The following is an 11,132-nucleotide window of genomic DNA, read 5'->3' as shown; positions in this document are numbered from 1 at the left end:
TTGTCACTGTCACATATGTTACATGGGCCATGGGAGCTAGAGGCAGAAGCAAGCTTTACGAGTCTCAGATAATCTCTTTTTGGGTGGAGGTTTGCTTCACTGACCTGTTCTCTTCCAGATTCTGACCCTGAATGATGAGCTTCCCTCTTTGCTCCTCAAACTCCTGACCTTTCCCACGTTAGCACACAAACTTGGCTTAAACCTTCTGCATCCCTGACCATGCTTCCCAGGGGCCTGTCCTGCTGGGCTTAAGATTAGAGCCACATTTCTGATTCCATACCCACACTCCATTGGATCTGTTCTTACTCAGTCACAAGGACCTTACTGTGACCAAACCCACTTGATTCTTGTCTAACTTATTTGACATTTCAGCAGCGCTGATGCAACTAATGCCTCTGGATAGTGCAAATGGTGAAACGTTTGGCTACTAAACAAAAAGTTGGAAGTTCGAGTCCACCCAGAGATGTCTCAGAAGAAAGGTCTGGCAATCTACTTCAAAAAATCAGCCATTGAAAACCATACAAAGCTTAGTTCGACTCTAACACACATGAGGTCTTCATGAGTCAGCATTGACTCAATGGCAACTCGTTCAGGGTATTGGTGGTTTAGTGGTAGAATTCTTGCCTTCTATGCAGAAGACCTGGGTTCAATTCCCTGCCAATGCACCTCATGGAGAGCCACCATCCATGTCAGTGGAAGCTTGTATGTTGCTAGGATGCTGAACAGGTGTCAGTAGAGCTTCCAGACTAACATAGACTAGGAAGAAAGGCCTGGCCATTTACTTCCAAAAATAAGCTAATGAAAACCCTATAGATCACAATGGTCTGATCTGCAACCAATCATGGGGATGCCACAGGACTGGGTAGCATTTTGTTCCATTTCTGTGAGGTAGATACTATGATTATCATCAGGTTGCAGTTGAGGAAACAGGCACAGGGTGGTGAAGTGATAGCATTAGATGTGAACTCAGGCAATCTGGCTTCAGAGCTCATGTCCTTAGTCACTAGATCAACTGCCTCTCCAGTGTTTAAAGTACCTACCTCGTTATTTGGAAACTACCCTGTTCATGAGATTATAGTGCATATAAAAATGGATGCTTGGCTAAGACACGTGGGTAGGAAGCCTGTCCTGTACAACGTTAACAAATTATATAAAAAATAAGCATGGTTTATTATTCGCCATACTATGATTGCACAAGCAGCTCTACAATAGGTGGGATTAGGTTAAACAAAGAGCCAGTTTGCCTTGGAGAGCCAATAACCTAAAGGCATAAAATGTACCCTCTAAGCAACAAAGGTAAGATCAACGGCTTGGAGAATGATGAACAATTGTCACCCTTCTGCACCAGCAGCCATAAAAGAAATGCTTGTCTCAATCACCCTGCAAGAGGGAAAGAAAACTGGCCTCTAACAGCCAGGGATTTGTATACCACAAAAATCCCACACCGAAATGCCCTTCCCATGATCTTTTCTTTCCAGACCAGGGGTGCCTTTGCCAGCTGCTGCTGATGGGGTTCAAGTTCCTCTAGTGTAGTTGGAAGTTGCTACAAGTTCCCCCAAAGACTGAAACCCCTGCTGGCTTTGGGCATCCAACTCAGGTTCCTTTACTTAATTAACCCTGTTGCCACCGGGTCAATTCTGACTCATAACGACCGTATAGGACAGAGTAGAGCTGCCCCATGGGGTTTCCAAGGAGCGTCTGGTGGATTCGAACTGCCAACCTTTTGGTTAGCAGCCACGCTCTTAACCACTACGCCACCAAGATTTCCTTCCTTTACTTAGTAGTCCTAATTTACTTGGTTAATTAACCCCTTAGAGCCTCTGTTCCTCATTTATAAACCATGGACCTCACACGCTGGTCATCAGCCTACTTAGCCCATTGCCTAACGCTTAGTAAGCACTTGATAAGTTGTATATATACTGTTTTCTCCAAAGCAAGGTACCAGGTTCTGCAAAGAGCAAAAAGGAGCATGAGTGGCAGATCACTAGGCTCCAGCCGTTTCCAATTGTTTTCTCAACCGTTCAATAATATCTGCCTCGCGTTTGCTGAGCATTCACCCTCTTACAGATGGGTGTCAGCCCTATATCAGGCAGTCCCCAGCAGGAAATGGAAGGCAAGCTCAGTTAGAATAACTCAAGGAGGCCCTGATAAAAGGAGATTCACAAAGGCCTGGGCTGGGTGTAGGGAATCCTCTAGGAATAGGGCAGTACTCCTGGGCTAGCGAGAGTGGGGACATTACGACACTATGGTGAAGGGTCAGAGAAGAGCTGTTGTTAAAACCTGCAGGAGTCACTATACAGGAGAGGCTGCTTTGATTCCAGTCTGACCTTATTAGGATGCAGCCAACCTGTGGTGACTTTGAAGCGAGAGAGTCAGAGGATTGCATGTACCAGAGTCATTCATTGTCCTCTTTCCATCTGACCTCCTTCAGGGGCTCCACAGTGCCAAACCCATCCAGAAACCAGAGGTCAAGAAAACCCCTTGTAGTAGTGCATACAGGTCAAGGGAGAGAAGAGTAAGAGTATACGCTGAAAAATAAATAGAGCTATTTATTACCTAATTTAGTCCTTTGTTGTTATTGTTCGTTGCTGAGGAGTTGACTCCGAATCATGGCGACCTTATGGGGGCAGATAAACCAATAGGTAAGGTAAGCGTGGTGCTTACCTTGCTTACCAGATCATCTGTCGTGAGCAATTTTACACTTTTTTTTCCACAACTTCTAGGTATTCCTGGCATCTGTCTCTCTCCTAACCCCATAGCACTTTCCTACAGAATCAAAGCCTTTTTTCAAATTTACAATCCCTGACAGGGATGAATGACCCAGTAAGTAAAGTAAATCTGATGTGATGAAAAACATGTGAAATTGTTCATTACAGATTTAGTAAGTAAGCACAAGTAAGTCCATGCTTACCTTGCTTACTGGATCATCCACCCCTCTTTGTGTATAATGGAACAAAACATTGCCCAGTCCTGAACCATTTTCATGATTACTGTTATGTTTGAGTCCGTTTAACTCTTAGGATGTCATTATAAAATAGCTAGTATTACAGCTTTTTAGAAGTGGAAACTGACTTTTAAGCAGTATAGCTATTACCCACACATATTTATGTAATATAATATTTATGCTCTTTTTTGTTTCAAAAACTTGATGCTTTTATTGTAGAAAACTTGGAAATACAGATCTCTCCCCCCAAAAAGAAAATGACAGTCAAAAAACCTTATCACCGAGGTCAACTCCATCAATATATTTAACATCTACTGTATTTTTTACACAAATAATACTCATCTTCTGTGTTTGTTTGCTGGTTGCACCCTCCCCCGCAAAGTATTTTCCTAAGCGCACTATGCTAATTTTTTTTTTATGACAACATGTGGAAGAGGATTGTTATGGTGGCTCTTGTGAGGGTGTGTCACAGGGGGAGAGCGTAGGCGGGAGGCACAGCCGACAACCAAGTGCTGAAGGTGCACGTTATTTGCGTAAAACATGGTATTCTTGGTCTTTTATGTGACACATTTTTATTTCATTTCTTTTTTTTCCTCATTTTATTTATGAAAACTTATATGGAGCTTTCAGTGTGCCAGATACTGTTCTAGGTGCTTTATAAATATCAACTCCGTTAATCTGCATAACAACACTTCGAGGTGTTACTCCCATCACATAGATGAGAAAGGGTAAATAATTTACCCAGAGTCACATCTTGGGAAGGGTACAGCTTAGATTAAAATATAGGCAATCTGGTTTGTGTCTCATTCTTAACCATTCTGCTCTGCTGAGTCTCACATACACATACATTACAAAATTGGAACCATGACATACATTCCTGTTCTCTACCTTTTATTTTGTATCTAACTATATGTCTTCAGCATGCAGGCATATAACAATTCTCTTCCTTGATGATCCTAATCCTAACTAGGTATGAACGTATTTCTTCATAGAATAGAGCATGCCAATAACAAGTAGCTAAAAAAAAAAACAAGTAGGAAAAATGTATTCCCCATCACATACACATATACACACACACACACACTCAAGAAACCAAATTCACATCCCTAATCAAATGCTGGATCATTTAATGTGTAGAGTTACCCTTACCTGGGTCACTTAATAAGACTCACTGGCTCTGCGCATTCCATCATTAGAGGGCTGCTAGGACTCAGAACAGACTTGACAGCACCTAACAACAATAAGGGGCAGAAAATATTGGCAATTAGTCTACTGCCAAATACACCTGGGAATCTGGCATGTACAAGAGGCTTTGGGGATGTAGGGACATGTAGGATAAGTAAGTCTACTGAACTCACTTGCTGATGGCCTACTTGCGGAGGCAAGACATACATGCGTAGAGGAAGAGAACAATTTTAAAAAGTATGCTAGGTCAATAAGTGCTCTGTGCTAACTCAAGAATATAATAAGCATGTTAGAGGAGGGAGGGGACTGAGCACTGTGGTGGTTGAAGAAGACACTGAGGATTTGGTAGGACTGGAGTGGAGGAAGAAGCTGTGGAATTGCAAGCAAGAGTTCTCAGTGACCATGCAGATTTGAAACGAGCTTACTCATGATTCAGAAGATTGGTCTGAATGAGCAGAGCACTTCAGGGCTGCTATTTGCTCTTCCCTGTGCCTTGTATATTCTTCTCCACTCTTCATCTGGTCAAGGCCTGCTCAGTCTCAGGATTCAGCTTAAATGTCCGAGTCTCAGGAAAGACTTTGCTGACTCCCAGTCTCGGTTATGGTCCTTGATTACATGATTCCCTGATTTTTTTTTTTTTTCAGAGCACTTTCCATAATTATACTTAAATTCTTAGTTTGTAAATATTTGTTTATTTCTTACCTGTCTCGCTGGATTGCAAGCTCTGGAAGAGCCCAGTTTGGATTTATTTTTCTCCCCATTGTGGTCCCAATGCCCGGCACAGTGTTAGAAATTAAAACAAAAAAAATCAAAAACAAAAAACCATTGCCATCGAGTTGATTCCAGCTGATAGTGACCCTAGAGGACAGAAGAGAACTGCTCCATTGGGTTTCCAAAGATGCCGGTAGTTTTGAACTGCAGATCATTTGGTTAGCTGCCATAGCACACTGTAGCTCATAACCACTATGCCACCAGGACCCCAAGAAGGCATTGGGTGCACAGTAAACATGTGTTGCATAAATGATGAGTAAATCAATATTTGTTGATCGAGTAAATGATGAATGTCTTTTACTCCCCACAAGAGAGCCCTTCCTTGCTGTAGTACTGACATATTTTAAAGACAGTCTTTTTTCAAGCTTTGTGAAAGGGATCACATATGTAATCAAAAGGAATGTTTTATGATCTCCTAGACCATGTTCTACAAATAAGCCAGTTGGCTCTGCTCTGTTACAGCCCACTTTAAAACTTCAATTTGTTCCTGATTTATAGAAATATGAAAAGATGAAAGCTTAGGATCAGATTATAAAATAGGCTGGGTTGAATAGATGGACACATAATAGCCACGAGAGAACTGGGATGCAGTTCAGATATTCCTTCAAACTTTTAAAACTTGTCAATTTATCATGTTAGGTTGGAAACAGCCTCCCTCTTCCCTTGATCCCCTCTTTTTAAGCCTGCTTAAAAACATAAAGATGATGTACCAAACTGCAAAACCTTTAACTAGGGCCTTACTAGGCTCTGGAAGTAAAACAAATTTAGTTAATTTCTTTTAGGGGGATTGAGCTCCTTAACTGTTTAGGAAAAGGAGTTGGTGAGCTGAGCCGAAGATGCCTCTTACTTTTCTGTTGGATTCTCTGTGAGAGTCCATAGGCTGTATGTACCCAGCTGTCCCAATTTCCAGCTTCTTGTGATAGCAGATGTTTGGGCGAAAAGGCAGGATCTGTTTATAGAGACATTTAACAGAGAGTTCAGAACTCCCACTTTAATGGCTTTGAAATTAGCTGCTTCTGGTCTATCTCATGGCAGTTCTCCATTTTTCTGAGGTGACCGTGGTAGTGACAGTCTTACTCAGACACTCACGATGCAGTCTCTCTCCTCTTGCTTCCACAGAGAATATGGCCATTCCATCTAGGTCATAGAGAAGAGAGAGGTTGATGTGGTCAAAGCCACTTTCTCCTTTGGATACCTGCAGCATTTACAAGGCCAACAATATTAACAAGGCTTCCCTAAGCAAGATCCTTGGTATAAAGGGCTTTTGATGTTTGTCAATGGTCAAATGATCAAAAATAATGCCCAGTATATTGACTGGATAATAATGTTTAAGAGATCTCTTCTAATACAAAAACACCTTCCAAGATTTGCCTCATGCTCGTAACTACATGCTGGCTGGTGACCTGGGCTTTTACAAAAAGTATGCTGTGAACAAATGTGACTCAAAGCTATCTTGCAAGTCTGAATACTGGACTACTTAACCTTTTATAGTGGTCACTTACTCTATTTGAATTTCAACTGAAAGATGACCAAAAAGAAATATTTTAAAAAGCCTATGAGCAACTAAACAAAATTTTCAATATCTAGATATTAAATTCATGTACTTCATTTTTAGTAGTCCTTCTAATCTTCACTTTGAGCTTGCACACTCTTGTTTTATGCATTTGACTAAGCTGAGGAGCATGGTTTCCTAGCTCATAGTATATTAAAAGTATATTAGAAACACTATATTAGAAAGAGAAAGCACATGGGAATCAGCAAAGAGTCACAGGTGTTGGTCATATTGTAATGGAAGATGCAGAGAAAGGAGAAAAGGCAGACTCAAGAACTACAAATAGACAAACATCGCAGTAGGCTGGAGCCATATTGTGCACTGGCAAAAGGCCTTCCTCACTCTTATTGGAAAGCATTTCTGTATTACAGTCCAGGAGGGTAATGGATGTTCATAGTGCTGACCCTGAATTGTTAAGCAAAATAAAGAGGCAAAATCATGATAGGTAACCTCTGTTTAAGAGGTAAAGAAGCATTCAATGTGTTTTAGAAACATTTTCCAGTTAAAATAATTCAAATAAAATACATTTAGGGTTTTAATGGATAAGTTACAGTAACCTGGAAAATTCACTTATGTGAAACACCTTATTTTGTGATAATATCAAAAAATGAGATGTGTTATGTGGTGAGTGCTGAAAAGCACAGATAATACAATCTTGATTTCATAGATATAACTGAAATATTTATGAGATAATATTTCCTCAAATAAAATTTAATAATAATATATTGTCTCTGTCCCTTGTATGGTTGGAATTGGAGGAAGGAAGAAGGGGGCAGAACATAGGGGGGCTTTCTATTAATCCCTAAGGATTCTGGTAGATCCTGGTAATTCTTGGTGTTCCTCGGCTTGCAGCTGCCACTGTTGTCACATGGCCATCCTTCCTCTGTCTCGCTGTCTCTGTGTATCTTTTCCTCTTTTATAAGGACCTTAGTCATATAGGACTAGGAGTCACCCTACTCTAGTATGACCTCATGTTGACTTCACTGATAACCTCTTCAAAGGTCATATTCCCAAACAGGTCACATTCACAGGTACAGGGGTTAGGGCTTCAACATGTCTTTTTGAGGATCATAATTCAGTCTATAACAGGCTCTATCTTATCAAGGAAATGTTTGCACGTGACTAGTTACCTCCAGTTGTGAAGACAAATTCTCCAATCTGTTTAAATTTCAAAAAAAGTATGATTAGTAACAGATTGAAATAATTGAGTTAGCAAATGTTTTCAATATAGTAGAAAAATTTTATCTAAACAACCACAGCCAGGGGAAGAAAACTCTAGTATCCTAAAAAGCTTGACTCTCCATATTTTGGTATTATATTCAGAAGAGAGAGGGGTATTCAAGTTACGCATGTGTTTATTCAGATTCACCTGGTTTCTCTGAAGGAAACACCAAGGATACTTTCTCCTTCCTTGTTATTAGATCTGTCTTTGTCTGCCTTCTTGGGTAAAAAGAAAAAAAAAACATGGAGATAAGTGCTTTGAAATTACCCAGAGAGAAGCAGCTTAATGGTTTTGTTTTTCAAATATCTTAGTAAAAGATTGAAAATTATTATTTGTAGGATTGTAAGTAGATACTTAATGAAGCAGGGCAAACTGAATATTCCCTTCAGATACATTGAATTAGCACCATGGACGAAAGACCCTCGCAATAAGACTATTCTAAGCCAAAGTCAGAAATCCTCAGGGTTCCTCACTTACCTCTGCTTCCCAAAGCTCACTCCTGGGAATGACCCAGTTTTCAGAGCTTACTCTCTCCCTTGCAGCCCATGATGGAGGCTATGAGGTGTTGGTGAGGCTCAGACAGTGTCTCATTTGTCATCAGTTTGGTGATCTTAGCCCAAGTTAGGGTACCAGTCATTAGACATCTGTTTCATGAATCCTCTCTTGATCCAGGGCCATAAGTATGTATACAGATGGGAAAAATGAGAGTCAGCAATGACAGCCAGGGCCACCAGGAGTTCAAACAATCCTTGGGAGTGCTATGACAAAGGTTTGCCTTTGGAAGAAAGTTCTCCCTACTCAGAGATGTCCCATCCCACTCCCATCTTTCCCTGGGCCAGTGTTTCCTTTCTTTCTCTGTGCCATAAATTTAGTAGGTGCTCCTTAATTTCAGGTTCAAGGCTTTAATGGTCATAATGGCTTCCCTTTTACATCAGTTCTTTTCTTAACTATGACTTCATTAATGAGGGCCCATATCTATCCCTGCTTTGGGAAGGACTAGGCTCTGTGAATCATGTCCCAGTATGGCTCGATGTAATGTGATTGTACATAATATGACTGTAAAAATGGTTTGGGAGCAGTGTCTGACCTCCTCTAACTTTACAAGAGGAAAGAAGAATCAAGATCAACAACACAAGGTTGAGTCCCATGAGGTAGAGGCCAGACAAGCCTCCTCTTTCTGCCATTTTTTTTTACCAGTTCTGACACAACCATCCCTTGCACAGCACTCTCAACTCTGCTGGATTCGATAATTCATTGCAATGGCCACACAGAAGTCACAGACCATACTCACGATTTTGAGGTTTATTAGGGAAGTAACAGGTTACAATTAGGGCTCAGGAACACTCATGAATACAGTTTTTTTTCATCAGAACAGCCTCTTCCCAACTGTGCTCGGAGGCACACCTCTCCCTGGCCCTAGGCATTTGCCCAGAGGCACTCAGCTTTCTCTCTCCATGGGCCAGGAAGCCCACTGCACCATCTCCTGCTGCCAGGTCTCTCCTGACACTGCCTCTCATCAGCTTCAGAGTTACAGCTTGTTCTCCCTCTCTTTCTGTCTCTTGTTTTCAAGAGTTTCTCAGTGCAGGGGTCCCGGGTCCAAAGGACACTCTCCCTTATTCTAATTGTTTTTCCTTGGTGGTGGTAGAATCCTCCTCACCTCTCTGGAATTGACTCTCTTTTAAGTCAAAACTGACCAATCCCCTTAAGCCAAAAAAAAAAAAACAAAAACCATTGCTGTCGAGTCAATTCTGAATCATAACAATCATATAGGACAGAGTAGAACTGCCCCATAGAGTTTCCAAGGAGCTCCTGGTGGATTCAAACTGCCAACCTTTTGGTTAGCAGCATAGCTCTTAACTTCTACGCCATCAAGGTTTCCAAGCAATCCCCTTGGTAGGCCACAATTACCCCATCACACAATCCCGCTCAATAACCTGGGTGGGAGTTACAAGACCATGGCTAGAAAGGCCACACACAAAAGTAATTAATCCACGCCACCAGGGATCATTGGCATTATGCTCTATTTAATTAAGAGGACAACCATGTGCAATGACTATATCGATAAACTGCTTTTATTAAAAGGTAGAGAAAGCTAGAAAATTCCTACAAATGTATAATATGCCAAGTGACTAAATTCCAACTCAATGACTCTAGGGCCTTGGCATTGAACTTGAAGAATTGTGTACTACCTCAGACTGCCCAGATGGTTTTAACCTATGCTTGATGGGAGATTATAGCACAAAATGGTGAATGGCAATAACACCAGACATTATAGTTTTTAAACCACTTGCATGTGCCTCCCCTGGTGAACTTCTAAACAGTCTTGTGTGGAAAGTAGTACAAGGTTTAGTTTTATCATCCATATTTTACAGATGAAGAAACTGAAGAAGAGTGACTTAGGAATACGCAGAAATAAAAGTGAAACCCTTATCTTCTGGGTCCTTCATACTTTCTGTTTCTGTCTGCTGCCTCCCTTGGCAATCAATCCCAGAACAGCAGGTCAAGCTGTGATATAACAACAACCAGTGGTAAATCCATGCTGTCTCTTGTATGTGAAGGTGCTGATATAGGTCCCATGAAATGTGGTGCAAAGTCATCTATCTAGTCCCTCATGTAACAATGGCAGACATTTCCACGCTGTTTGAGAGTGGTGAGTAATGAAGTCTTGGAATGAGATAAAACTAACTTGTCTTTCTAGCAATGAAGTCTTTGATCTCATTAACATTAATCTGCTGCCATCGAGTTGATATCGACTCACAACGACCCTATAGGATGGAGTAAAACTGCCCCATTGGGTTTCCAAGGAGTAGCTGGTGAATTTGAACTGCTGACCTTTTGGTTAGCAGCCAAATGCTTGACCACTGTGCCACCAGGGATCACTGGCATTATGCTCTGTTTAATTAAGAGGACAACCATGTGCAATGAATATATTGATAAACTACTTTTATTAAAAGGTAGAGAAAGCTAGAAAATTCCTACAAATGTATAAAATGCAAATTAAAAATATGTTTTGTGCCCATCCTTATTTTAGACCTGATGAAATGAACATGGTTTTTATATATCTTTCCTCTGGAGCAGAACTTCTGGAATGAAAACCAGCAAAGGCAAGGCATGAACTACTGCGTGGTGCTGGGACTCTTGCTTCCCTGCCCATCCACAGGTTATGAGAGTGTTTCAGTGGAGTAATAACTTCCATGCTCCTGTGCTTCTGCTAGCTCAATTAGAGGGGCCAGACTGGCCTTTTTCATCATGCCCTGTGGGAATACTCTTTGATGCTGGTGGGGATGCCAGGGCTGAATGAGAAACTGACTCTAGGGGAATATTTGATCTCAGAATTGGGTCACGGTGAGAGCAGATATCCACCTATGAGGAGAGTCTCCTGCTCCCTGAAGCGATCAGTCTCAGTCAGCCTGACTGAAGCCGAAAGCAAGTGTTTGCTAGGCCAAACCTTGAATGCG

The 11,132-nt window shown here is 41.3% G+C and overlaps 1 non-coding gene across 1 annotated transcript; it reads left to right on the top strand.

The window, feature by feature from the left end:
- The first annotated feature begins 594 nt into the window (after positions 1-594).
- Positions 595-665, top strand: TRNAR-UCU (transfer RNA arginine (anticodon UCU)). Its single transcript has one exon. It is a non-coding gene; the product is annotated as a tRNA-Arg (tRNA).
- Positions 666-11,132: the final 10,467 nt, after the last annotated feature.

The sequence above is a fragment of the Loxodonta africana genome, chromosome 2 (assembly GCF_030014295.1).
Source record: "Loxodonta africana isolate mLoxAfr1 chromosome 2, mLoxAfr1.hap2, whole genome shotgun sequence".
Classification (NCBI taxonomy): Eukaryota; Metazoa; Chordata; class Mammalia; order Proboscidea; family Elephantidae; genus Loxodonta; species Loxodonta africana.
Note: the sequence above shows the minus strand (reverse complement) of the source record. Positions and strands in the feature narration are given on the sequence as shown.